Below are 25,531 nucleotides of genomic sequence, written 5' to 3'. Positions count from 1 at the left end.
TCATTTCAGTCTTAAAGGGATTGCATAGTTTAGAAAACCTATTCTAATTACATTATTAGGGAATGACTACAAAGAGCGTCTCTCGCTCTGGTGGACCTGGAAAGTCCCTGCATTACACAGACAGCCCATTGATTTCAATTGGCACTGCCAAATGCTTAATTTCCCATGAGGTGGCACTGCAATTTAATGCTTGCTGAGTCTCCCAGCAGCGTGCTACCCTGTAATCTGTTTATCATAGGGGCCCTGTGTAATAAAAAGACTGTGTTCCTTTGCTTAGCAGGTTGACCTGCTGATTGTGACATAGATCTGACAGCGCACATCTCCCGTGAGTGTCGGCTCTCTCTACTCATCCCCTTCTTTCTATCAGTGTGAGAGATAGTATCAGGAAGGTCGAGGAGGATGTACACAGCAGATAAGAGTGTGGAGAGGAAGGAAAGCATACAAATCTTCAAGGAGGTCAGATCACACAGGCCGAACTGTATGAGAGTGTTGATAGGGAGGAAAGCACATGCAAGGCCGTCTAAAGGTGGGCGGGGGGGGGCTGAATCACACAGGATGTGTATCAGAATATATAGCAAACAAAAGATGCTACAGTGGGTGATAGTTGGAAATCCCACACTCCTCAGCATCAGTGGCAGCATAAGGTAGAAGTGATCCCTCACTAGAATGGGGAGCAGTACAGGAATGAAGCTGTGCTGATACATGAAAGCTAGTGAAGGCAGCAACATCCTATACACATAGAACTGACATCCAGCAGGTATTACTGGGAGAGACATGTTCACATAGGAAGAAAAGTCTGAAACTAGGAGCAGGTTGCAAACTGAATATCAGGGAGCCTAAAAATGAATGAAGATTGCAGCCTAAAATTAAGTGCAAACTTTTAAACTCAAGGTAACCACAAAAAACATTTTTTTTTCCATGTTAGAGGTGTTCATAGCATTTGAGTTTAGAAGGTTCCATGTCCTCATTTTACAGTGCAGTCCCTGTCTATGAAAAAAAAAAAGAGAATTGCATAAATCTCTAAATAAGAGCATCCAGCTGTTTTCGTAGCTTTCATTGTTTTCAATGTAGAGCGACTATAGATTCCTGGAAATCTGTTCAGGGGATCAGGACCTTATCATCTTCAAAACAGATAAATAAGCAAGAGAACAGAGGCTGCCTGCCTCACATATATCATGGGAGCTCCATCCATGTAACCTGTAACCTAGACATAAAAACAAACATATTTATTTACTTTTACAGAAGGTTATATAAAAAAAACAAAAAACACGTGAAAGAAATATTACATATCGCTGTTCTATTAAAGGGTAACTAAACGTTCAACACACTTCTGACATGTCATAGTGACATGTCAGAAGTTTTGATTGGTGGGGATCCGAGCACTGAGACCCCACCAATATGCTAAAAGGAACCGCAGAAGCGCTCGTGTGAGCGCTGAGCCGCTTTGTTTCTGTTCGGCTTTTTCCGGAAATCAATGTAGCGGGGGGCGGACTCAATAGAAAACCTATGAGCCAGTAGACAAAAGCCGTACAGAAACGAACCGGCTCAGCACTCACATGAGCACTTCTGCCTCTTCAATTTAGTGATTGGTGGTGTCTCAGTGCACGGACCCGCACCGCTTAAAAGTTCTCACATGTCACTGTGACATGTCAAAAGTTTGTTGAATGTTTAGTTACCATTTAAATTTCAACTAGTTTTCTAAAAGTGGAAAATTTCTTTATTTGTGACAACTTCTCTGCCGCATGACTGAGAAGCATTGTTCTTTTAATCTTTCATAAATCAAAGTGATCGTGTTAAAATAGAATCAGCCTTTAATACATGTCTTTAATGGTAGTGTACTCATTTATATTAACCATTTAACTAAGGAATGTTAGTGACCTTCAAAAATAGCAATACCCTAGTACACCTAGAGGCCATTTCATTACGACCAGTAGAATATTTCTATGTAAAGCGGTTATTACATCAGATCACTAGGAGGTATAAGGAGGTGAAAGTATTCGGCAGCTACTAGTGTGTTTAATACAAGACATAATGGGGAAACTGCGTCATCCAACAAACTTTGAACATGGAATTGGGGATAACGCTCTAGTGTGTGCGGAAGAAACATCGCTGAACCTGGTAATTGTTCAGAGCAGCAGTTGTTAAAGTTTTCAGAGGGTGGAACATAATACAAAAAAACAAGGGCTTAACACAATATCTATGCTGGTAATGCTTATTTTTATTTATTTTTTATTAAAAAGGTCAATCAGTGTTATTGGTGCAACTCTATAATTGTTTTTTATTAAAAATAATTTTTACATTTTGAGATACAGCTGCTTTGTATTCTTTCAGCTGTATCCTTCACTGAATCCTGTTCCTGTCAGGTTTGCGGGACAGACGGGTTCAGTTAAAGTGGGTCCTGTGTGTCTCTGACACGCAGGATCCACCTGTTATCCATCACATCTAAATTAATAATTTAGATGTGATAGATTACAGGTGGATCCTGTGTGTCACAGACAGGCAGGACCCTCTGACACTGAACCCGTCTGGTTCGCGGGACTGACGGATTCAGGTCTTAGCGGATGATACAGCTGCTCTGTATGCAGAATACAGAGCAGCTGTATCTCAAAAAGTAAAAATATTTTTTTATGAGAACTAATTATAAAGTTGCACCGATCACACTGACTGACCTTTTTATTTAAAAATAAAATATAAAAAAATCAGTTTCAAAAAGGTTTACATAGCCTGTAGATACAAATAATGAACTGGACACAGGGGACCACATTTATTAATAATGGTGTATTTTGCATTCATCGAATTGGAAAGGGTAGTTAAGTGAGAATTGTCCCACATGTATTAAAAGGCTTACGTCTCCGAATAAATCTGGTAAATTTGGAATTGTCTGTTAGAATTTCTTTTTTGCGCCTGTTATGAGCAGCTGTGCGTTTGCACCACTAATTTGCACCTTTCTAGACCTTTGTCTTTGATAAATGAGCGTACAATGTTACCATGAGACTTGTTTTCTATGATAATACGTACCTAATACTTCTTGCTCATGGTCGTACTAGTCCACCAGAGTACCAGAGGATTCTCTGGTGGGCCCAGGTTCTGACACAATAATATATCTAATATATCTAAAATCAATAATATATCTCTATCACGTAGGGTTCGTGGACCCACTGGGCCGTACCGCCTTGGCGGTATGGCAGCTTTCCAACAGGGCACAGGTCAGAGTCTATAGTTTATATAGGGTACCTGTGGCACCTCGGACAGTAGCAAGGTAGGCTTGGCAGGAACTAGGCAGCAGGTAGACGTCAGGCGTGGAGAAACAGGACAGGCGTGGTATACAGCACAGCTACAGCTAAGCATGGCAATAGATCAGGATACAGGAACAGGGAACACTGGGAGCAGGAAACACTAGGGGACCATTTGCAAGACAGACTTGGAATACAACAACAAAGCTCAGGCGTGGGAGGATGGGGCTGGGACCTTCTTATAGCCCAGGGTGCTCTGGAGCAATTAGCTCAATCATCAACATGCGTGCGCTCTGGCTTCTTAAGTCTGGACTGAGCTCGTGAGCGCACCCTGGTGGTCAATGTGGAGCAGGACGGCCGTATGTGCAGACATCTCTTGAGAGAAGGGCGTCGACTAGATGGAAGGAGTTCGTGGTCAGTGACCACGGACGTTACACTCTCAAAGGGTTTTCCCTATAATAGTTATTTATCACCTATCCACAGTATAGGTGATAAATATCTGAACATTGGAGTTTGACTGCTGGGACCCCCACAGATCACGAGAATGGGCTTAGCTTGCCGTTCCTGGCAGCCCCATAGGAATGGAGTAGTAGTGTGCATGCACGCCCAACACTCCATTCATTTATATTGGGCTGCTGCTCTGCCACCTCGGGCAGCCCCATAGAAATTAATAGAACGGTGGCCCAGCATGTGCACTGCCGCTCCATTCCAATGGGGCTCCCAGGGACAGCAAGATAAGCCCGTTCTCGTGATGGGTGGTGGTCAAGTGGTCCGACCCCCACCGATTTCTATGGGTTTGCCGAAGATAGGTGATAAATAATGATTATGGGAAAACACCTTTAATATAACAGGGGCTCAAGGGTTCATCTGAATGCAACCTCAATTAACGTGGATGTGCACATATTATGTATAGATGGAGGGTGGGCCCTCAGAATCCTCTGCTCTGGTGTGCCAAAGGATACCCAGTCCGTCTGTTATTATTCCTGTGCTCAGTGTTATCACAAAGGCTTATAACAGACCAGCAAATCTCTGCATTCATTTTCAGGATGGGGCTGAAAGCTGTATTACTATTGACATCCCTCTGATAACACTGACCTGTCAGAATACAGGGTCAGGAAGTGTTGTCACTTAAATGGGGGTGAGCTGCAACACCAGAGCCCATAGACCATTTTTTCTAATCCTGGACAAGCTCTTTAAAGGGGTTGTTCAGTTTAGAAAACCCATGTTCATATACCCTATTCTGAGTTAATAGAGGGGGGTCCTCTGTTCAGGATTCACATCTCTTTGCCATGATGAAGAGCTGTTACAAAGAGTGTCTGGAGGACCTGGATGGGCACTGTGCAATACTTCATGTTCCCTGTGGTGGCGCTTTAGGGAAATGTAACCCTTACTGCCCCTTAAAGTAACCAATAAATGTGAAAATGTAATTGAATCAAATGTTGTATTTTTTTTTTTTATTTTTTTTTTACAAGAATACAGCCCTTGAAATAATAAAAGGCATTTATCCTTACAGGAGGAGTACAGAAATAGATAGAGTTAAAGTCATGTGCCCTCAATGTTTTGCTCTGCACAGGTGAATATTTATTAGGGATTTTGCTGTTTACTAGAATTATCTTCATATTTTAAACTGTTAATATGCTTTGCTAATTGCTGCTATTATTCAGACTTAATGAGGCGCAGTCTGTGAGATATATTTTATTCTAAAAGCTGTGAAGCCGTAGCTTAACTAACTGAGTTTTATACCCGTGTAATTGTGGACGGTACATGTGCATTTAATAATCCTTCTGTGTGGAGCATTGAACTTATGCACTTGCCAGTCATCTGGAAAATTCCCCATTCGTCCATTGTCAGTGCAGAAGATGTCATATTCTCTGCAGTCTAGGACAGGTTGGAACAGGATGTCGGTAGACAGGTTTGGAGAAGATCACTGCGGTCACTGAATTTCATTATTCAGACAAAAGCAATTCCTCTGCGTTCTGGTGATACATAAAAAGCAAAACAAAACTTTCATTGCAATGCCACCAGGGTTAAGTAGAAACAAAATAAAAGACAATCAAAATGAAAAAATAGACAAAAGATACATTGATGCTATTGGTGTAATATGTTCAAATATAATCTACCATGATCAGTTTACACAGGCTATCCTTCCCAACATTCGTGAATTAAAGGGGTTTTCACATAATCCTAATTTTTCACCTATTTACAGGATAGTCGATAAAAATCTGACTGGTGGGGGTCTGACCGCTGGAACCCCCCCTGATCACAAGAACGGGCTAACCTTGTCATTCCTGGGAGCCCCACAGGAATGGAGCCATAGTGCAAATGTTCGACCACCGCTCCATTAATTTCTATGGGACTGCAGCTATGCTATCTCCGGTCGAGCATGCGCTGGGAGCACCATGGGAATTGAGCGGTAGTGCGCATGATCGACTGGAGATAGCTGCAGTCCCATAGAACTGAATGGAGCAGTGGTCAAGCAAGCGCACTATGGCTCCATTCCTGTGGGGCTCCCAGGGATGGCAAGGTAAGCCCGGTCTTGTGATCGCTGGGGGACCCAGTAGTCAGACCCCCACCGATCAGATATTTATCACCTATCCTGTGGATAGGTGATAAATATTGATTATGGGAAAACCCCTTTAAGATTTGCTACATTTAAAATGAAAGGGTATCTTTAATGCTATTGGCGCTCTCATCTCCAAGCTTAAATCTGTTCACAAGAAATACAGAAAGCAAATCGGGTGGTCCTGTTGACATGACAATCACATGATACCCGAAGCCCAAGGCTTCATGTCCTGTTAACAGATTTAAAGTGAACCTGTCACCTGGCCAAAAAACTGCAGCTGACATCTTAGTTAGAATGCAGGTGCCTCACAGATTCTGTCACTTCTTATTTTTCTCTTCTAGGCCCCACCGTTGCTGAGATATCAGTGCCGTTAGTTTTGGTGCCCGATAGGCAAATAGGCCTTTGTCAAGTGGGCGGTCAACAACTGACACTTGATAAGGGGTAACCGCCCACTTGACAGTCAAAGGCCTCATTTGAATATCGGACACCAGAACTAATGGCCCCGATATCTCGGGAAAGTTTGGGCTAGAAGAAAAATATAAAAAGCATCAGAATCTGTGAGGAGCCTGCAATCTAACTGAGAAGTCAACTGCAGCTTTTTGGGCAGGTGGAAGGTCCTCTTTAAACCTCTTTAGGGGTAGGAGGGGACTCGATGCAGGCAGCATTGGAGAGGCCCTTTAAACAATGTATCAGTCCCACCTCAGTCCCCCATCAACTGCAGCCAGAAAGCTTCTAATCTTTCTGAGGTGAAACCTTTTTCTCCGACCCTTTTCTACTGGTTCTGTTTTGGTAATTTCAGATGTAGTTAGGCATCACTTCCTTTTAGTGCGGGTTGCCAATTTCAGAGAACTGCTTTGCATATGGAATCACATGCAATATTATAAAGGCCCCATATGGTAGAACATGAAGTGCCTATTGGCAGGCATTGCGAACCATAGGCACTTTGTGTGCCACCATACAGCTCTATGCACATGAGGTTGTAATTGTAATGTATTCATCTTGACACAATCCAGCGCAATCTCGTCGACCGTCCAGTCACCACTGTCGCAGTGAATCAGTGTATTGCTGCATTTCAAATGGCAACATATTACCCTCAGTGCCAGTTAGGGTGTTTTATCTTCCAGTTTGGTTTGTTGCTTTCCTTGCTATTGCTTGTAAATTGAACCTCTGATATTGGACCGGCTTGTTTGACTTCTCTCCCGCATCACTCCCTACTGTACACCATACCCAACTCTGCTAGATCACTGTTACTGAAACCTTGGCTCATCTGATTACTCTTCTGAACTACCCCTTACTGTACCACATATCCAGCTCTGCCTGAACTTCATTACCAGACCTTTGACTCTACCGACTTCACTTATATCTCACCCCAGTACCGCATACCTGTTTCTGCCTGACTCCTTCTGCTGGCTTCTGCACTGCCTTAACACACTTTTTTTTTCTTAATCTCTTTGTGATACCCTTTCCAGGACATTTAGAGATTTTTAACATTTGTCATTGCCCATAGCAACCGTACCTCCAACTTTTTCCATTCCCCTCCTGCTAGATATTATCCAAGGAATTAAAGGGGTTTTCCAACCCCATTAAAATGTTTCCAAATGGCTTAAAATATAAAAAATAATAAAACGAGCCAAACCCACCTTACTTATTCCCTGCACCGATACTGCTCTGGTCCCTTGCAGGTGTTTGTTACAGACAATTTTTTGTATAGTTTTTAGTTTTGCAATTATTAGGTTTTGAGTTTGTCTAGCGTTTTGTTTTGTAATCATACAGTTCAGTCCCTAAAATAGACTTCATATTTGTGTTTGCCGTCATAAATATTGATACTGTATATGACATGTCTTACTTAAGATATTAGAGTTGTGGCTAGTAATAGAGTTATAGTTAGAGGAGGTTGTTTTTAGAAAGCAGTGTTTATTGGTATTTTGTGAAATGTTTTATTATTTTTGATTCCTTTGTTTTTTTAAATATTATTATTACTATTATTATTATAGTGTGCTTTCACCAAAAGTTAGACCCAGCATCTCCCTCCTGTCACCATCAATTTGATGATTACATGATCAGCCATGTGACCACTGACACCGACCAATGCTGTCTGTAGTCTAAAAACAGTGTATATATATATATATATATATATATATATATATTTATTTACTTATTTATATATATATATATATATATATATATATATATATATATATATATATATATATATATATATATATATATATATTCCTTTCTATCTTGCCCACAATATTATCCTCAACAGTTGATATTCCAAAGTGTTTGAGAAACATACTTAAAATAGCATTAAATAATTTACCATAATATTTTATTGATTTGTTTATGATTATTTTGGCCTTTTTTTCCTCCTGGTTATCCTGATCATTTACCATCAATTTTCCACTGCTACCTTTCACTCTCTCCATCCATCATCCACTGTGATTGCTCATTATACCTCACCTCTGAGAAGACATGGGTCATATTGTCTATTTGGCCCCATAGCAACTGCTATACCTGCTACCCTGGTAGTTACGTCATTAAAATTAACAGTCCGAGGTCTCCAACGTTTCTCAAAATGTCACTTAATGATCTCTCCAGGTGGGGAATCGACTGTGCTCCAGTCATTGACCTCCCTTGCTCGTGCCTTAGGCCTGACAAGAACCTTGACAGCAATCCTATCAGGTACTGATTCCATAGAAACTGATATATTCCTAAAAAATATCAACTCTGAGAAGGATTTAAGTCTCTTAGCAAGGTGTGGTAATCTTTGTCTTATTATCTGATTATGTAGTGAAGCAACCTAAGTTCAGGACCATAAAAACAGCTCGTGTCCCGAGAATTCATCTTGCAAACCCATTCTGCCCTCTTTTTTTACAGCCCTGAAAAGCACTTTTTCCAGTTATATAACATTTAGGGTATGTGCACACGTAGTGCTTTCAGCTATTTTTCAGGCCGTAAACATCCCGAAAAACGGCGGAAAAATCGGAAACAGAATGCCTCCAAACATCTGCCCATTGATTTCAATGGGAAAAACGGCGTTCTGTTCCGATGGGCTGTTTTTCAAAACGGCCGCGAAAAAGATGTGCATGTCACTTCTTAAGCCATTTTTGGAGCTGTTTTTCATAGACTCTCTAGAAAAACAGTTCCAAAAACGGACGTAAAAGTGCAGCGAAAAACGCGAGTATGATTAAAAAATGGCTGAAAATCAGGAGCTGTTTTCCCTTGAAAATAGCTTTGTAGACGTTTTTGAGTTTGTGTGTGCACATACCCTCAACCTTTCCCCTGTGTTGATTATTGAAACTTTCCATTGAATTATGCCTCTGCTTTCCTGCTTTTTCTCCCTGTCGTTATTGTTGGAAATGTTCTATACCTAGAATTGATTTGCTACTGCTACTTATTTCCAAGCTGTTCAGAAAACTGTTCACACTAATTCACCTCAGAGCAACTCTTTAATCTTTAAATCACACCCTATTTGCCTGTAGATCAAATCCTAAATACATGTTTTTAATATTTACCCATACAGTACACAGACATACATCTATATTTACTCGTTGAACATCTAATTCTAAAACCATGGGCATTAAAATGCATCTGGTGCCACCTTGACCAGTATCAGACACATCCACATACAAACAGTTCTAGGAGTATTTTCCTAAAACTGTCTCTATCCTAAGGCTATGTTCACACGGAGTCTTTTGCCGAGTTTTTTGACGCGGAAACCGCGTCGCAAAACTCGGCAGAAACGGCCCGAGAACGCCTCCCATTGATTTCAATGGGAGGCGTCGGCGTCTTTTTCCCGCGAGCAGTAAAACTGCCTCGCGGGAAAAAGAAGCGACATGCCCTATCTTCGGGCGCTTCCGCCTCCGACCTCCCATTGACTTCAATGGGAGGCAGGAGAAAGCGTGTTTTCTGCCCGCGGCGCTCAATGGCCGCGGGCGAAAAACGGCGCGATCATTGCTATTCACACGGAGTATTTTGGGGGAGGAATATCTGCCTCAAAATTCCGTTTGGAGCTTTGAGGCAGATATTCCTCCCCCAAAATACTCCGTGTGAACATAGCCTAAAGCTGCAACCATGCAGCAAATCTAAGCCAAATACTGCTTGTATGTTTTGAAGAGCTGTTATCACCCTGTGTGCTAGGACTATCACCCCACTTTAGGAAGACATTAGAGCTTAAATGTGAGCGATTCCGATATTTACATTATATATATATATATATATATATATATATATATATATATATATATATATATATATATATAAAACTGTAAGCGATTCCATCGTAAATGAGTGATTCCAATATTGATGCAATTCCAATGAATCACAATAAAATTTGTTTGGGTCTACCGGTTATGTGTAAAGGAACCGTCTGGCAACAAGATGGCAGGACTAGGCTTTCACTATATCAGTCCCAGGACTACAGCAGAGCCGAATTGTGATAAACCGGACATTCAAAGGGAAGGGAACTATGGAGCACACGTCCCAATACTGACAGTCAACAAGAGTACAAGAAATAGGGACTCACCTATTAAAGATAGGGATGGAACAATGGATAATGGTAGTTGATAAAGGGCTGCCCCTAACTAGCTCTAATTATATCTATCCCTGGATCTGTCCCTAAGCACCCACCCTAACCCTCACTGTCAGAAAACACTGTCCTTAATAGAGTCCCTTATATGCAAACACTGTCCCTAACACCACCCCAGGAAAACATTAGGAACCAGAGGCAATGAGAACAATACAAACCAATCCAAAACTCAGGGAAACCAAGCAAGCAGGAAAGAAAACAATAAAACAGGATTAAAATTACCAACTAACAGGATTAGACACAAAATCAAACACGGACTGAGGAAATACTTAGGCAGAGCATAAAAAACACAGCACTAGACTGGAACACATGATCAGACAAGCAGACGGCAAACACACATAGCAAGTACTCTAACCAATGCCCTCAATCTGAGGCCAGGAAAATTAAACCAATCAGGTCGCTCTCTCTCTAAGCGAGCCACAGGATCACATCAATGTGGTCATCTGACCTGCGCTGATGAATCAGAAACTGCCCCAGGAATTGCTCAATAGCTTTTAGATGACAATCGAGCAGGGATAGACCTGCTGCTCGTAATACTAGGATTATGTGATGATCCGACTTGCAACCCAATTGTTTTGTGGATTGCAGTCAGGTTGATGTCTGTCAAGTTCTTCCATATGAGATGCATTAAACAAATAAATGTCACTTAGAACAGTAGGCCATTGTCATGCTCGAATAGGAAAGGGCCTTTTCCAAACGGTTCTTACATAGCTGGAAGTATACAATATTCCAGAACGTCATTTGTATTCTCATTCATTCATTTTTTATTCACTGGAATTAGAGGACCCAGACCAAATCATAAGAACAGTCTCTACTCCCCAGCAGTGTCCCTTTAACTGAACTGTCTGATCCATGTCTACACTTAGGATGTTTGATCACTAGGATTGCGGCATCCATAGGTTTGTCATTTCTACATATGTATGCATTGAGATGACTAATTACTAATGTATGTAGGTATATAGCAATCTATCATCATAGATGGATAATTATAAAGTGAAAGTAATGTGATATATTATCTATGTAGCACTCTTGTAATATATTGTCAGATCTTCTAGCATTGCAGGACAACCCATCACAGTTTTCGTGGGGATATCAGGTCTGTGCCGATGTTACCCCAGCATTAGAGATCATCTCTGTGTAGATCTTTATTATAAAAGCCAGTCCAGATGAATTTTTTACTAGATTTTCACACTGTTTTTTCCATGAGCAGCTGTGCTTATATATTATTAAACTTTGTAAAGAGTGAGGGCTGGTAGCAAAAAAATTAAAAAAGAGAAAGTAGAAAATAGAAATTACAAAAATGCTTTTATTTCTTTGAAAGAATTTGCTAATTACTGAATTTGTAATTTACTGAACTTTAATGTCAATACCGGTAGGAGCAGCGCTATTTATAAAACAATGGGGCAAGTTCATTAAAGCGAAAAACTGATGTAAGAGATTTGTTAAAATTCACAACTATATATTCAAACATTTGCTTCACTTTTTAGGCCCCATTCACACGAACGTAAAAACGCCCGTAATCACGGGCCGTAATTACGGCCCTAATTACGGGCCCATAGACTTCTATTAGCCACGGGTACCTCCCCGTATGCTTACGGTAAGGTGCCCGGGCCGTTAAAAAAAATAGAACATGTCCTATTTTAGGCCGTAATTACGGCACGGGCAGCCCCATAGAAGTCAATGGGGCTCCCGTAATTACTGGTGACTACGTGTGTGCACCCGTACTTACAGGAGCGTTGCTAGGCGACATCAGTAAATAGTCACTGTCCAGGGTGCTGAAAGAGTTAAACGATCGGCAGTAACTGTTTCAGCACCCTGGACAGTGACTACCGATCCCAATATACAGCAACCTGTAAAAAAAAAAAAGACTTTCATACTTACCCAGAACTCCTTGCTTCTTCCTCCAGTCCGGCCTCCTGGGATGACGTTTCAGCCCATGTGACCGCTGCAGCAAATCACAGGCCAATCACAGGCTGCAGCGGTCACATGGACTGCCGCGTCATCCAGGGAGGTCGGGCTGGATGTCAAGAGAGGGACGCGTCACCAAGACAACGGCCGGGTAAGTATGAATTTCTTTTACTTTTTCTGCGGAAAGGGCTGTCCCTTCTCTCTATCCTGCACTGGTAGAGAGAAGGGGCTGCCGATTATTGCAGTGTAATTTTGCAGCGAAAACGTGCCCGTAAATACGGGTGGAATACGGGTGACACCGGACCCGTATTTATGGGCACGGGTCCGTAAATACTGGTGCAATACGGGTCGAATACGTGTGACCAAGGGCCCATATTTACGCCAGTATTTACGGGAGGACAAAAATAAGTTCGTGTGCATGAGACCTTAGGGTATGTTCACACGGCGAGGGTCCGTAACGGCTGAAATTACGGGGATGTTTCAGCCTGAAAACATCCCCGTAATTTCAGCCGTACCGGCATGTGCAGGCGCTTGAACGCCGCGTCAATTACGGCCGTAATTAGCGCTGCTATTCATTGGAGTCAATGAATAGCGGCTCCAATTACGGCCAAAGAAGTGACAGGTCACTTCTTTGACGCGGGCGTCTATTTGCGCGCCGTCATTTGACAGCGGCGCGTAAATATACGCCTCGTGTGAACAGACAAACGTCTGCCCATTGCTTTCAATGGGCAGATGTTTGTCAGCGCTATTGAGGCGCTATTTTCGGGCGTAATTCGGGGCAAAAACGCCCGATTTACGTCCGTAAATAGGCCGTGTGAACATACCCTTAGACTGTTAAAGTTTAACTAGCTTTATAACTTTTTGTAATAATTAGTAGTACATACAAATACATGAAACTTTGTAATATATTATTAGAGGATAGTGGAATCTTTAGTCATCCTCCAGTAGCCTACAGGCTCTTCCCCATCCACTGCCTGCGGAGACCCAAAAAAATCTGTCCAGTATAAAACATTAAGGAAGCGGCAGGAGAGGGACTGCTTAATGGGGTTGCACAGGATCAGAAAAACATAGCGAATTCTTCCAAAAACAGCACCACACCCGTCCGCAGGTTGTGTGTAGTATTGCAGTGCAGCCCAGTTTACTTCTATGGGAAGGTGTGTGACTGTTTCTGTAAGAAGGCAGCCGTATTTTTCGAATCCTGTACAACACATTTTAAGGAAGGATTGTAATTGCTTTTTGGAGGAATGTTTTAATGACTTTAAAATAGAGATGGATGGGCCGTGTACGACAAGTCAGAGCTGGAGCAAATTTTGTGACTGTTTGAGAACTTTCTCCATAGTATTAGGGCTTTTCACATCAACGCTGAATATGTCCGTGTTACAGCCTTAAAACAACGGCCGTCACACGGACACATGCATTTCAATGGGGCCGTTCACACGGCTGTTGTTTTAACGGATTGTGTGAAGGGTCCGTTGAAAAATAGGACATGTCCTATTTTCCTCCGTTTTCACGGATCCCTCCATAGACTCAAGTCTATGAGGGATCGTAAGTATGTAAATAATGATCCATGGGACATTTTAAAGTATACAACACAGGAATCACTTCAATTCGTGATAGTGTTTGCTCAAAAGTCTATCCCTAGATATTATTAAGATATGCAATATTAGGAGGTATTGTTTGTAGAGGAGAATACAAAGCCTCGTGGGGGTAACATGCAGCGCACGAGTGCCTACAGGTCCATAACATATACAGGTCCTGTTTACATGGCATTTCCATGTGCAGGAGCTCTAATTCAGCAGGAAAAATGAAATACGGCTTTAGTTTAAAAAACAAAACACAGGTTTATGGTTCGTTACAAAAGACAGGCCTAGTACACTAAAGCTGTGCACTTGTGTCATGCACATCATGAGGACAGGTTTTCCATCTTTGATGTGAGCAAGAATGTTTGTATTCACTGACAGAAATCAGAAATATTAAAAGATGGTGAGGTAACACAAAGTATATTAGAAAGTTGCAGAACTTTTCATACATACTTTTTCATACAATGAAAAAACTTTATAAAAGGGCATCCTCGTGGCATGTTTTGGACAGGTTTATATCTGGATAGTGTTTCCTCTGCTGTATTAAAAAATATAAAATGTTACGGATATTTTTTTTTAATACAGTTGCCAATACGCCTGCACAAAAAAACAAAAACAAGAAAAAAGACATACCTTAGCTGTAATAAAAAGCAGAATGTGAACAGAGCCTTAAAGTGTAACTAATCTTTTAAAAAACTTCTGACATGTCATAGTGACATATCAGAAGTATTAATTGGTGGTGGGGATCTGGGCACTGATTGCTAAAACGTGGAAGTGCTCTGGGGGAACGTTGTGCCCAATGGCGGATTATAATATGGGCGGTTCGGGCGGTCGCCCGGGGGCCGAGGCTGCCAGGGGGCCCATCGCGGCCCGAACCGCACACAAACTTCAAAAACTATGCAGCGCTGCCCGCTTCCGACTGAATCTGCTTCCGCAGGACGCAGATTCAGCTGGGTTGAATGCTGGAGCCTCGCCCCAGCATTCACTCTGCCGTGAGCGGCTCGGTGCAGGCAGGCGCGATGTAGTGACGTCATCGCGCCTGTCTGCACGGAGTCACTCACAGCATAGTGCAGAGGAGGAGAAGCATCCCCCACCGTCGTGGGAACCGGGATAGGTAAGTAATTATGTTTTCTTTTTTATTAGGTACGTACATATGGGGCATTATGCTGTGTCACAGCTATGGGGCATTATACTGTGTCAGCTATGGGGCATTATACTGTGTCAGCTATGGGGCATTATACTGTGTCGGCTATGGGGCATTATACTGTGTCAGCTATGGGGCATTATGCTGTGTCACCTCTATGGGGCATTATACTGTGTCAGCTATGGGGCATTATGCTGTGTCACCTCTATGGGGCATTATACTGTGTCAGCTATGGGGCATTATACCGTGTCACCTCTATGGGGCATTATACTGTGTCAGCTATGGGGCATTATACTGTGTCAGCTATGGGGCATTATACTGTGTCAGCTATGGGGCATTATACTGTGTTACCTCTATGGGGCATTATATTGTGTCAGCTATGGGGCATTATACTGTGTAAGCTATGGGGCATTATACCGTGTCACCTCTGTGGGGCATTATACTGTGTCAGCTATGGGGCATTATACTGTGTCACCTCTATGGGGCATTATACTGTGTCAGCTATGGGGCATTATACTGTGTCACCTCTATGGGGCATTTTACTGTGTCACATCTATGGGGGCATTATACTGTGTCACCTCTATGGGGCATTTTACTGTGTCACATCTATGGAGGCATTATACTGTGTCACAGCTATGGGGACATTATACTGTGTTGCAGCTATGGAGGCATTATACTGTGTCGCAGCTATGAAGGGCATTATACTGTGGGGGCAGCTATGGGTGGCAATATACTATGGGGGCAGCTACGTGGGACATTATACTGAGCAATTACAAGAGCTGCAGGTCCAAGGGGGGAGACACTGTGTAGCACAATATACAAGGGGGGATTGTTGTATAGCACTATATAGAAGGGAGTGATGTGTATCACTATATCTAAGGGGGATTGCTGTGTAGCACTATATACAAGAGGGGGAGGGCTATGTGACGCTATTTACAGAGGGGGAGGACTGTGTAGCGCTATTTACAGGGGGCTGTGTGTGGTGCTATCTACAGTGTTTGACACAATTATATTCAGGGGCGCAGTCTATGGTGCTATAATATTTAGGGGCACAGTGTTTGTACTATTTTATTCAGGGGCGCAGTGTTTGGTGCTATTATATTTAGGGGCACAGTGTGTGGCACCATGATAATATTATCTTTGTTTATAGGTGTGGAAATGTTGAAAAAGTGAGGAGCCAAAGACATCTGAGTGGCAAATTCTGCAGAAATGGGTCATGGCCGGGAAAAGTTGTCATGAAGTCTGGACTGGATGGAGAAGAGGAAAAAAACTACGTTGTCACCTGTGAGTCACTAGATTTATAGACAATCTGTCATCTCTACTGACATGTTTATTATAGGAAATCCTTGTCTTTCACAAAGTCTTTGTGCAGTCCAGGACTGATAGACAAATAAGTGTTACTATTCCCCTTGACAGGAGAATGTGTCCCTACACGGCGTGATACTGTCAGCGATGGTTGGAGACTGTCAGTATGTGGGGACACAGCCTTTTGACAAGGGGAGTAGTAACACCCATTTGTTAATGTCTGGACAAAAAGGAAGTGTTAACAATAGTTACAGGGCGGCGGTGGAGAAGGGGGGCCCAACTATGGGTAACAGCCCAGGGCCTATGGTATACTTAATCCGCCACTGGTTGTGCCGCTTTGTTTTTTATCGGCTTTCCTCGGAGCAGTGTACGGGCTCAATAGAAAGTCTATGAGTCCGTACACTGTCCGCCAATCAAAAACAAGGCGGCACAACGCTCATCCGAATGCTTCTGCAGCCTTGTTTGAGCAATCAGTTGGGGTCTCAGTGCTCGGACCCCCAGTGATCAACACTTCTGACATGTCAAATGTTATTTTAAAAGTTTAGTTACCCTTTAAAGCGGTTGTATGATTATAGAAAATAATGGCTGCCTTCTTTTCAGGGACAATGCATTTTATGGATGGACTGTGTGACCGTATTAACTGGAATGGTGCTGAGCTGCAATACCCTACACAGTCCATGGTCAAGAGTGGCACAGTTGAGGGCCTTTTACACCTTCCGATAAGCGGCTGGTGCAGCGAGCACCGATCAACGATACATCGTTGATCGGCGCTCGTTTGCTCCTGTCACACGGAGCTATGGATGGGGACGAGCGGTCGTTACTCCGATCGCTCGTCCCCATACATCATTATTATGTCGGCAGCGCGTCTCCCTGTTTACACAGGGAGATGTGCTGCCGACAAAGTTAATCTTTTACTTTTTTAAAACGATACGATCAGCAGATGATCAAGCGTTTGCTCGTACATCTGCTCATCGTTCCCCTGTTTACACAGGGCAATTATCGGCAATGAGCATTCCTAGAACGCTCGTTTGCCCGATAATCGTCCAGTGTAAAACCCTCTTAAAAGAAAGCAGCATTGTTTCCTAATCGAATCCAACCCTGTTAAATTTTTTATCTCTGCTCAGTCTCCTGTTTCTGGTTTTGTGAGACTCCAGATTATCAGTGTCAAACTATCAGAGTTTCTGGATTACGGAATGTCAGATTAACAGAATTTCACAATATTTACAATAGCTGATGAAATAGTAAACAAAACTTCAGCACCAAGTTCCAGCTACAGCACTGCAGATATATAAAAACAAAAAAAACAAAAGCAAAAAAAAAAAAAAAGAACAATTTTTCATTAACCAGGGTTAAAATGCTGTTGTTCTTTTTGATGAGAAACTGTGAAATCTAATACATGTGACCACCATAGTGACCCTGTGTACAGAGTTCAGGCCTCCATTATAAAGCAAGTTATGGCAGCAGAGATTAAAATTTTATGGAAGATATTTCCAGCCTTGCCACTGCTTTAGAAATAGCTTCTGCAACGATTGTATCTCCGGCAAGGCTGGCAGTAGAGTCTCTGCTAAGCAGCTCCTTGCTCTCAGGTTACTGTGACCAGATACCGTATCTCCACATTACCTGGAACAGGCTCAGACACTTACATTATTATTATTATTATTATTTTTTTTATAATCTCCCTCGTTTAGTCGTTTCCAGGCTGAAAACTGCTGCAGCAGAACCTGTAAGGAATTACGGTAAATCTCCCCAAGGACTGTGAGATGGCGTGGAGCGAACTTGTTCCTCTATTTAGGGGCTTTAATAAACTCCAAATGGAGAAAAACAATGGACCAGCAGTGATTTATGTATGATGAGCGGATCGGGCTACATAATGAACTCGAGACGAAGGGTGCCGCAATTGAAATCTTCTGCAGCATCACAGGAGATATGTCAAATATGCTGCGGTTGTTATAGCAACTAAAGATGCAGAGACTTGGAGCACATGAGCATTTTTCTGCCTGCAGAATATTAACCGACTGTGTGCCACGCACTACCCCACCGGGCATGCACAGCGGGGCCTCCGAGTGAGAACATCTTGCCCCATATTAAAAGTCAGGTCAGCCAATTTCGATTCTTAAACTTTAATTACGTCTGTTTGTTACACTCAGGGGTTGCAGAATTCAGAGCCACAGACTTTGGAGAATTGTAGTTGATGTAGCCAGGTCCTCTTTACCCAGGGGCACTCGTCACAAATAGATACGCAGGTGAAGCAGCTCTGGTGTGCCATTGTTTAGCAACATAACAAAGCGTTCAAGTATCGGATGCATTATTGAAAAGGCTGCAGCGAGCTGTTTTCCCAAGACTCCTTTCTTTCTAAGAAAATAGCTTGAGGTTAATTTTCTTATTATCATCTACATCCTGCTGCCTAACAGTAATGACCTCGAGTAATGGATTTCACTATTGTCTATGCATTCTAAACCCATGTACATACAGATAAACACAAAGCATTATGAAGCAAATTGAGCGCCGTAATTGCAGATTTCTAGGGCATGCTCTGTGGAAGCATTTTCAGGCTTATTTAATGATAAGTCTGACTGCAAATCTGGGGAAAATTGTAAAAATGAAGATAAACTTGAGTCGGTTATATAACTATATAGTAATAATGTCTTTTATAAATAAATGACATCATAGACACAGAACATTATGATATAGTTTTCTTAATCAACAAAAAAGTAAATTTTAATCTAGAACCATCCAATGTTTCAAAACATCATATGAACGTACATGATCCAGAAGCACTAGGAAGCAGCCATTGAATCCCGAAACGTAGAACATTTTAAGCCCCACACCCATTCCACCCAGGAACGCCTTTAAAACTGCATAGAAACAATCATATTTAGGAAAAATTCAATAAGCACCAGTCCAGTCTCTGCAATTCTGTTTAATGGACAGTCTAGAAAAAAAATAAGACTATTGGGAGATATGTTAAAGGGGTCAACAGGGTTTAAAAAACATGGCTGCTTTCTTTAACCCTTTCCCGCAAAATGCCAGGTACGTCATAGTGCAGGGGGTGATGTATGGAGCGTGCTCCATACTCATCGGGTGTCAGCTGTGTTTTACAGCTGACACCTGGGACTAATGGCTAGGTACAGCGATCACGCTGTTCCTGGCTTTTTAGCCACTCAAATGCTGCGGGTCTCCCTGCAACGAGATGGGGGGGGTGACAATGGTTGCCATGGCAGCCCAGGGGCCTTAGGCCGGGTTCACATGAGAATGTTCGGTCCGTAAAATACGGACCGTATGTCGACCGCATTTCCCGGACCAAACACACTACAGGAAGCCGAGCTCCTAGCATCATAGTTATCTATGACGCTAGGTGTCCCTGCCTCACTGCGGAAAACTGTCCAGTACTCAAAACATGATTACAGTACGGGACAGTTTTCCCATAGCGAGGCAGGGACTCATAGCGTTATAGATAACTATGATGCTAGGAGCCCGGCTCCCTGCAGTGTGTTCGGTCCGGTAAATGCGGCCGACATGCGGTCCGTATTTTACGGACCAAACATTCTCGTGTGAACCCGGCTTAATGAAGGCCCCCAGGACTGCCTTCACTGTATCTCTATTAAGCCCTGACTGTGGCAGGGCTTAACAGAAGCCTGTAAAAATGACAATGTGCTGCAATACCCTAGAGGAACTAATAAAATGTGTAAAAAAATAAGTGAAATAAAGTTTTTAGTAGTGAAAACAAATAGTAAAATATTAAAAGTTCAAAAAAAACCTTTTCCAATTTTACCTTTAAAGTAATGTAAAAAATTAAAAATTAAACAAAATTGGTATCGCTGCATCCGTATAAGTCTGAACTATTACAATATAGTGTTATTTAGCACGCACGGTGAACGCCGTAAAAAATAAAACATTTAAAAAGCTAAAATCGCTATTTTTTTGTTCAACTAGCCCTAAAAATTTTAGAATAAATAGTGATCAAAAAATCGTATGTACCAAAAAATGCTACTGATAAAAACTACAGCTTGTCCTGCAAAAAATTAACTTTCACACTGCTCAATCCACGGAAAAATAAGAAAGTTATGGCTCCCAGAATGTGGTGAAACAGAACAAGTTTTTTTAACAAAAAGATGTTGTTTTTTAAAAGCAGTAAAATAAAAAAAAAATCCTATATAAATTTGGTATCACCATTAAGCCACAGAACAAATTTAAGTTCTCGATTTTACCGTGCGGTAAAAACAGTAAAAACTAAACCCAAAATAACATGGAGGAATCACAGTTTTTTTTACAATATCAGCCCGCAAATAATTTTTTTTCAGTTTTCCAGTACATTATATGGTACTTTAAATGCTACCAATAGAAACTACAACTCCTCCCATAAAATATAAGCCCTCACACCACTCCATTGACGGAAAAATAAAAGAGTTATGGCTTCTGGAAGGGGGGAGTGAAAAGCGAAAATGAAAATGGCTTAGTTCTAAAGGGGTTAAAAAACATTGCCAAGGCTGTCCATGGATTGTGTACAGTATAGCAGCTCAGCCCCATTCACTTCAATAGAGCTGAACTGCAATACCAGATACATCACATGAGATGGTGTGGCGCTGTTTCTGGAAGAAAACAGCCATGTTTTTCTAATGCACATCCCCATTAAAGTTAATTTTTTCCCAAGATGAACGTTTACTTTGCAGTTGATTACAGAAAACCAGATATGATGTAAATAACAGTCCTTTTTACATGGCTGGTGGTCTCACACATACGGTCACAAGGGGGTACAAACAAGTTCTCACAAATGAGAGGCACATTCTTTTGGAGCATTACACAAATGCAATGCAGGCAGAAATCGCTCAGCAACGTCACTTCCGGACAATGCTTTTAACTTCCATTTTATCTCTAGGCCGTGTCTGTCTCTCTCTCTGGGACCTTTCCAATCTCTATTATGGGAAAGCTCTTTACATTTCCACCCGCTGCCACTGGACCTATTCAAGCTTCAGGGTGTCTCTGTCCTCTCATGCTTACCTGCACCAGGGTCAGTTTTAGACAAAGTGTGGCCGTGGACAAAGTTAAAAGTGGGGCCCCAAATGCTGAATTATTGCGTCAGTAATGCAGTCAATTCAGAAGGCGATGTGCAGAGAACTGCATCGCAGATCTCTAGCGCGTCCAGGAATGTTGTAAACCCTAAAACATAAGTCCCCCCCTCACACAAAAAATTATCTATATACATATACAGTTATTAAATCATACCGCTATACCAGACTAAATATTACCTGCATACTGTTACTGTACACAACTCACTATTATAAGACCAATATTACCAAAACTAATACATTATAAGGTCCAAATAATACTGCCACACCATAACCACATAGTGACTGAATAATACCCCATACTGTTACTGAATAATACCACCATTCTTTTACTGAATAATACCTCCATGCTGTTACTGAATAATACCTCCATACTGTTACTGAATAAAAACCACTATACAAAGACCAATATTACCACCATGTAGTGACCATATAGTGGTAGATGGCAGTTATACACAGGAGCTCTGCAGACTGTATAAATGATTACAGCATGTTTATATCCAGTGACTCACAGGTGATGTTTTCTCTAATTAGAGTCGTTCACATTCCTTTTTTTCTCCATCTGGCCCAGACCACTGTGACGACCTATTCCAGCCGCAACTCATCTCCACAGAATTTGACACACAGACATGTTGGTTTCTCGCCACCTATACCCCATTCTCTGAGCAAACTTGTATTCCACAGTGCCCTGGATGGTAATAATGATCCCTCAGTGCTTGACACAATAAGAGTGCCCATCAGTAACTGTGACCCCTTTGTGCCCCCACACAGTAATAATGCCTCCTTTGTGCCCCCTGTAAATAGCACCACTGCGCCCCCTTAGAGAGCGCCACAGCGTCCCCTGTATATAGCGCAACAACCACCCCCTTGTAGATGGTGCCACACAGTCCCACAAACAAATACATTTGTTTTTAATCAGCTAGCCCTGTCCTGCGATGGACAGAGCTTGTGACACTGAGACGGGAACCTTGCATGAACCAGTGACGTTATCACGCCGGCCTGCGCAGAGATTCTCTACCATAGCCTATAGCCTAATGAATGGCGGAGCAGGGAGCTCTGCTCTGCCATAGTATACAATTGTATCTGCGTCCTGAGGACGCAGATACAATTCAATGTGGCAGTCGCTAGTACCAGGCCCCCCCCCCTAGTGACAACACCGGGCAGCCTCCCTATGCTGGTTCCGTTCTCACACAATTGTTGGCGCAGAAAATATACTAGTAGATGATCACACATCTTCATTTAAATGTCTTCATTATATTTTTATTTCCAGCTCATTTTGACAAGAGGATGAGCTCTCAATAGAGAAGAACCCATATGACTGGAAGTGCCCGCAGGATCTCAGTGACAACAGCAGCTCACACGGGATGATAGATATCACCTTATGATGGTGTGGACTGTTACAATGCAAAGGCCCAGGCAAATACTGGCATTTGTTATACAGAAAGCTAAAAGAGACAACACTGGCTTCAGACGTTATGCTTTCAGGTAAGATTTCACTTGCAAACTCTGATATTCTCTGTAGTTTCATTTAAGATATATAGGGCATGAAAAAAATCATAAAAAGATCCAACAACAGCAGCCAGTCTGCTTGTTGATCATTTTCCTGTAACAAAATATTTTTTTCTTCACTATAAAGTGTAAAAATAAAAAAACTTAAAAGTAAGTGCAAATGTAAAGAATGTAATGCAGATCTATAAAATGTTTGTGGGAGTCAAACCCAACTTGAGGTTACTAATAGAAGTTATCTAGTCAAATCTAATTGACTAAGGAATTATGTAAATATAGTGTCTTGAAAAATGTTTAGTATGAATGATAGATATTTGGTATAACAGCAATATACCCTTAGAAACAAGAGGTCCATGGCTAGGAGCTACCCTGAAGGAAAATGAGCTAGGTCCTCAGGGTCAAGGCTCAATTATGGTTCATAACATATTGGTTGGTGCAGTATTCTTGATTTAGAAGAATACGTCATGTACTGCACCTGACAATCTCTGATAATAGCGCTAGTATCCTTGTAATAGTCAACCTGTCTCTATTAAATTTACACTGACTGTTCAGAATCTTGTCAAAAACAATTTTGTGTCTACAGGCGCATTATGTAGAAATCCAGAAATGGCGTTATCCAGCTTAAAACTGGTTAATGCAAGTATAGAAGTTGAAGGGAATGTCTGCTTTGGGCATTCCCTTTTTTTTAGGAGGGTCCCCCTAAAATAAGCCGATCATAGGGTTCCCTTGTGGTCAGCTGTAATCTGTGAGGGAAGTGTTCAATTCTCCTGCAGTGCCACCACAGGGCAAATGGCGCATTACACTGTCCTCACTAAAATCAATGGGCTGTCTATGTAGTGCACGGACATGGTCCTGACAAAGAGAGAAGTTCCTTGTATCCTCTCTCTGCCTGGGCCAAAAGATGAAGGTACTAAATGGGGGACCTCGCTTGGGGAATATAAAAATTTGTTTTTTTAAACCAGACAACCCCTTTAAGTATGTGAATATGTGAGTATGGAAGTATGTGAGGATAGTCTGCATTTATTCATTACATGGCAACGTCATATTGTATTGTTTTTATTATGGGCCCAGTCTACAATATGTTTCATGAGGTAAATCTATTCATTTGCCAATCGTCTTTGTATCTACAGGTAAATATTAAGCAAATTTACTAAGTATTATGTTTATGCAGCTAATTGTAAAACCATCTATTGCTCATTAACCATTGACAAGACATGGCCAATTCCATCAGTGATTGGCAGGAATACATATCATATATCTTTAATGAAGCAATTATTTCAGGACTCAAAAAGAGTGTCTAAAAATCCATCTTATTGTCTTGGAAAGCTGGAGGTCAATCACCCTGAGGTTTCAGTTAGTTACATTATTATTTTTATGAATCAATATTATCTGGATCATGCTTCAGTGAACATATACCATAGCATTCTCTGACATGATGTGTATTGGCTCAATATTTGACAGTTGCAGCAATGAGCATGTTTTTATTTCTCTACTATTCCAAAAATTAGCAAAATTTGGAAAATATAAGGGCTAATAAGTGGGTAATATGCCTAAATTCTGTACCGCATAAAAAACTGTCGGCACTCCATACCTGTAGATACTGTAACCGCTAGGTGTATGACTAGTGGATTTTCTAACAGAAGCGAATATGCATTTGGAAATGGGATGAGAAGCTCTTTCAAATGCCCTATAAAGGCATATGGACATCATAGAAGGTTTTCCCATTGGGGATCATCTATTAGCCAGAGAGTAGAGCTGCTAACAAAGAGTGGTCCTTGTTCTAGTGGACCCAGCCCTGTATTACCGATCCATTCATATGATGGCTGTTGCAGGGAAAATGTTTGACCAACTGATACTTTTCTGGTGATATCAACTGTTCTTCTGAAGTTTCAGCAACCGAACCCGTGAAAAGCACTCAACCTCTTAGGGTCAGTTCACAATGGAGGTTTTCATCAGGTCAAAAAACCTGCCTCAAAATAACCTGGGGGAAATTTGAGGCAGATTTTGAAATGCCAGCGTTTTGTGCTGTTTCTTTTTTCTTGCGCTTTTTTGCCACAGTTCTTTTGTATGCATTTTTTAAAATAAGTCAGTTGCAAAAACTGTGGCAAAAAAATCTTTCAACGAGCACTGCAGGTTTTTTCTGCCTTCCATTGATTTCAAACCGCTCCAAAAAAGAGCATGACACTTTTTTCTGCGAGCTGTCAAAAGCCGCCTGGAAAAAAAAACACCTCTGCTTCCCATTGACATCAATGGGGGATGATTTGTGGCATATTTTAGAGCTGATTCAGTCGCAGGTTCCGCTTCAAAATCACTGCAACAATTATATTATTTCATAGTGCTGTAGATTTGTGGTATTGCAAAACTTACCATAGAAGCCTATTACATATAGATAGCCAATGCCTCTATGGATGCCCCCGTTAGGGTGAATTCACATGTAGTATAAATACTGCGGATTTCGTTGTGAAAAATCTGCAGCATAATAGAGTAGCAACAGAGTGAATGAGATTTCAACAAATCTCATCCACACGCTGCGTAAATGAGCGGAGAAAACGCTCAGAAATTGACATATCGTGCGGTTTCTTAATAAACTTGTCAATTGTGTTTGCATAATCACTGTTTTTTTAAATGGCAGATG

This window comes from Rhinoderma darwinii, chromosome 2, assembly GCF_050947455.1.
Source record: "Rhinoderma darwinii isolate aRhiDar2 chromosome 2, aRhiDar2.hap1, whole genome shotgun sequence".
Lineage (NCBI taxonomy): Eukaryota > Metazoa > Chordata > Amphibia > Anura > Rhinodermatidae > Rhinoderma > Rhinoderma darwinii.
This window is presented reverse-complemented; position numbering follows the sequence as displayed.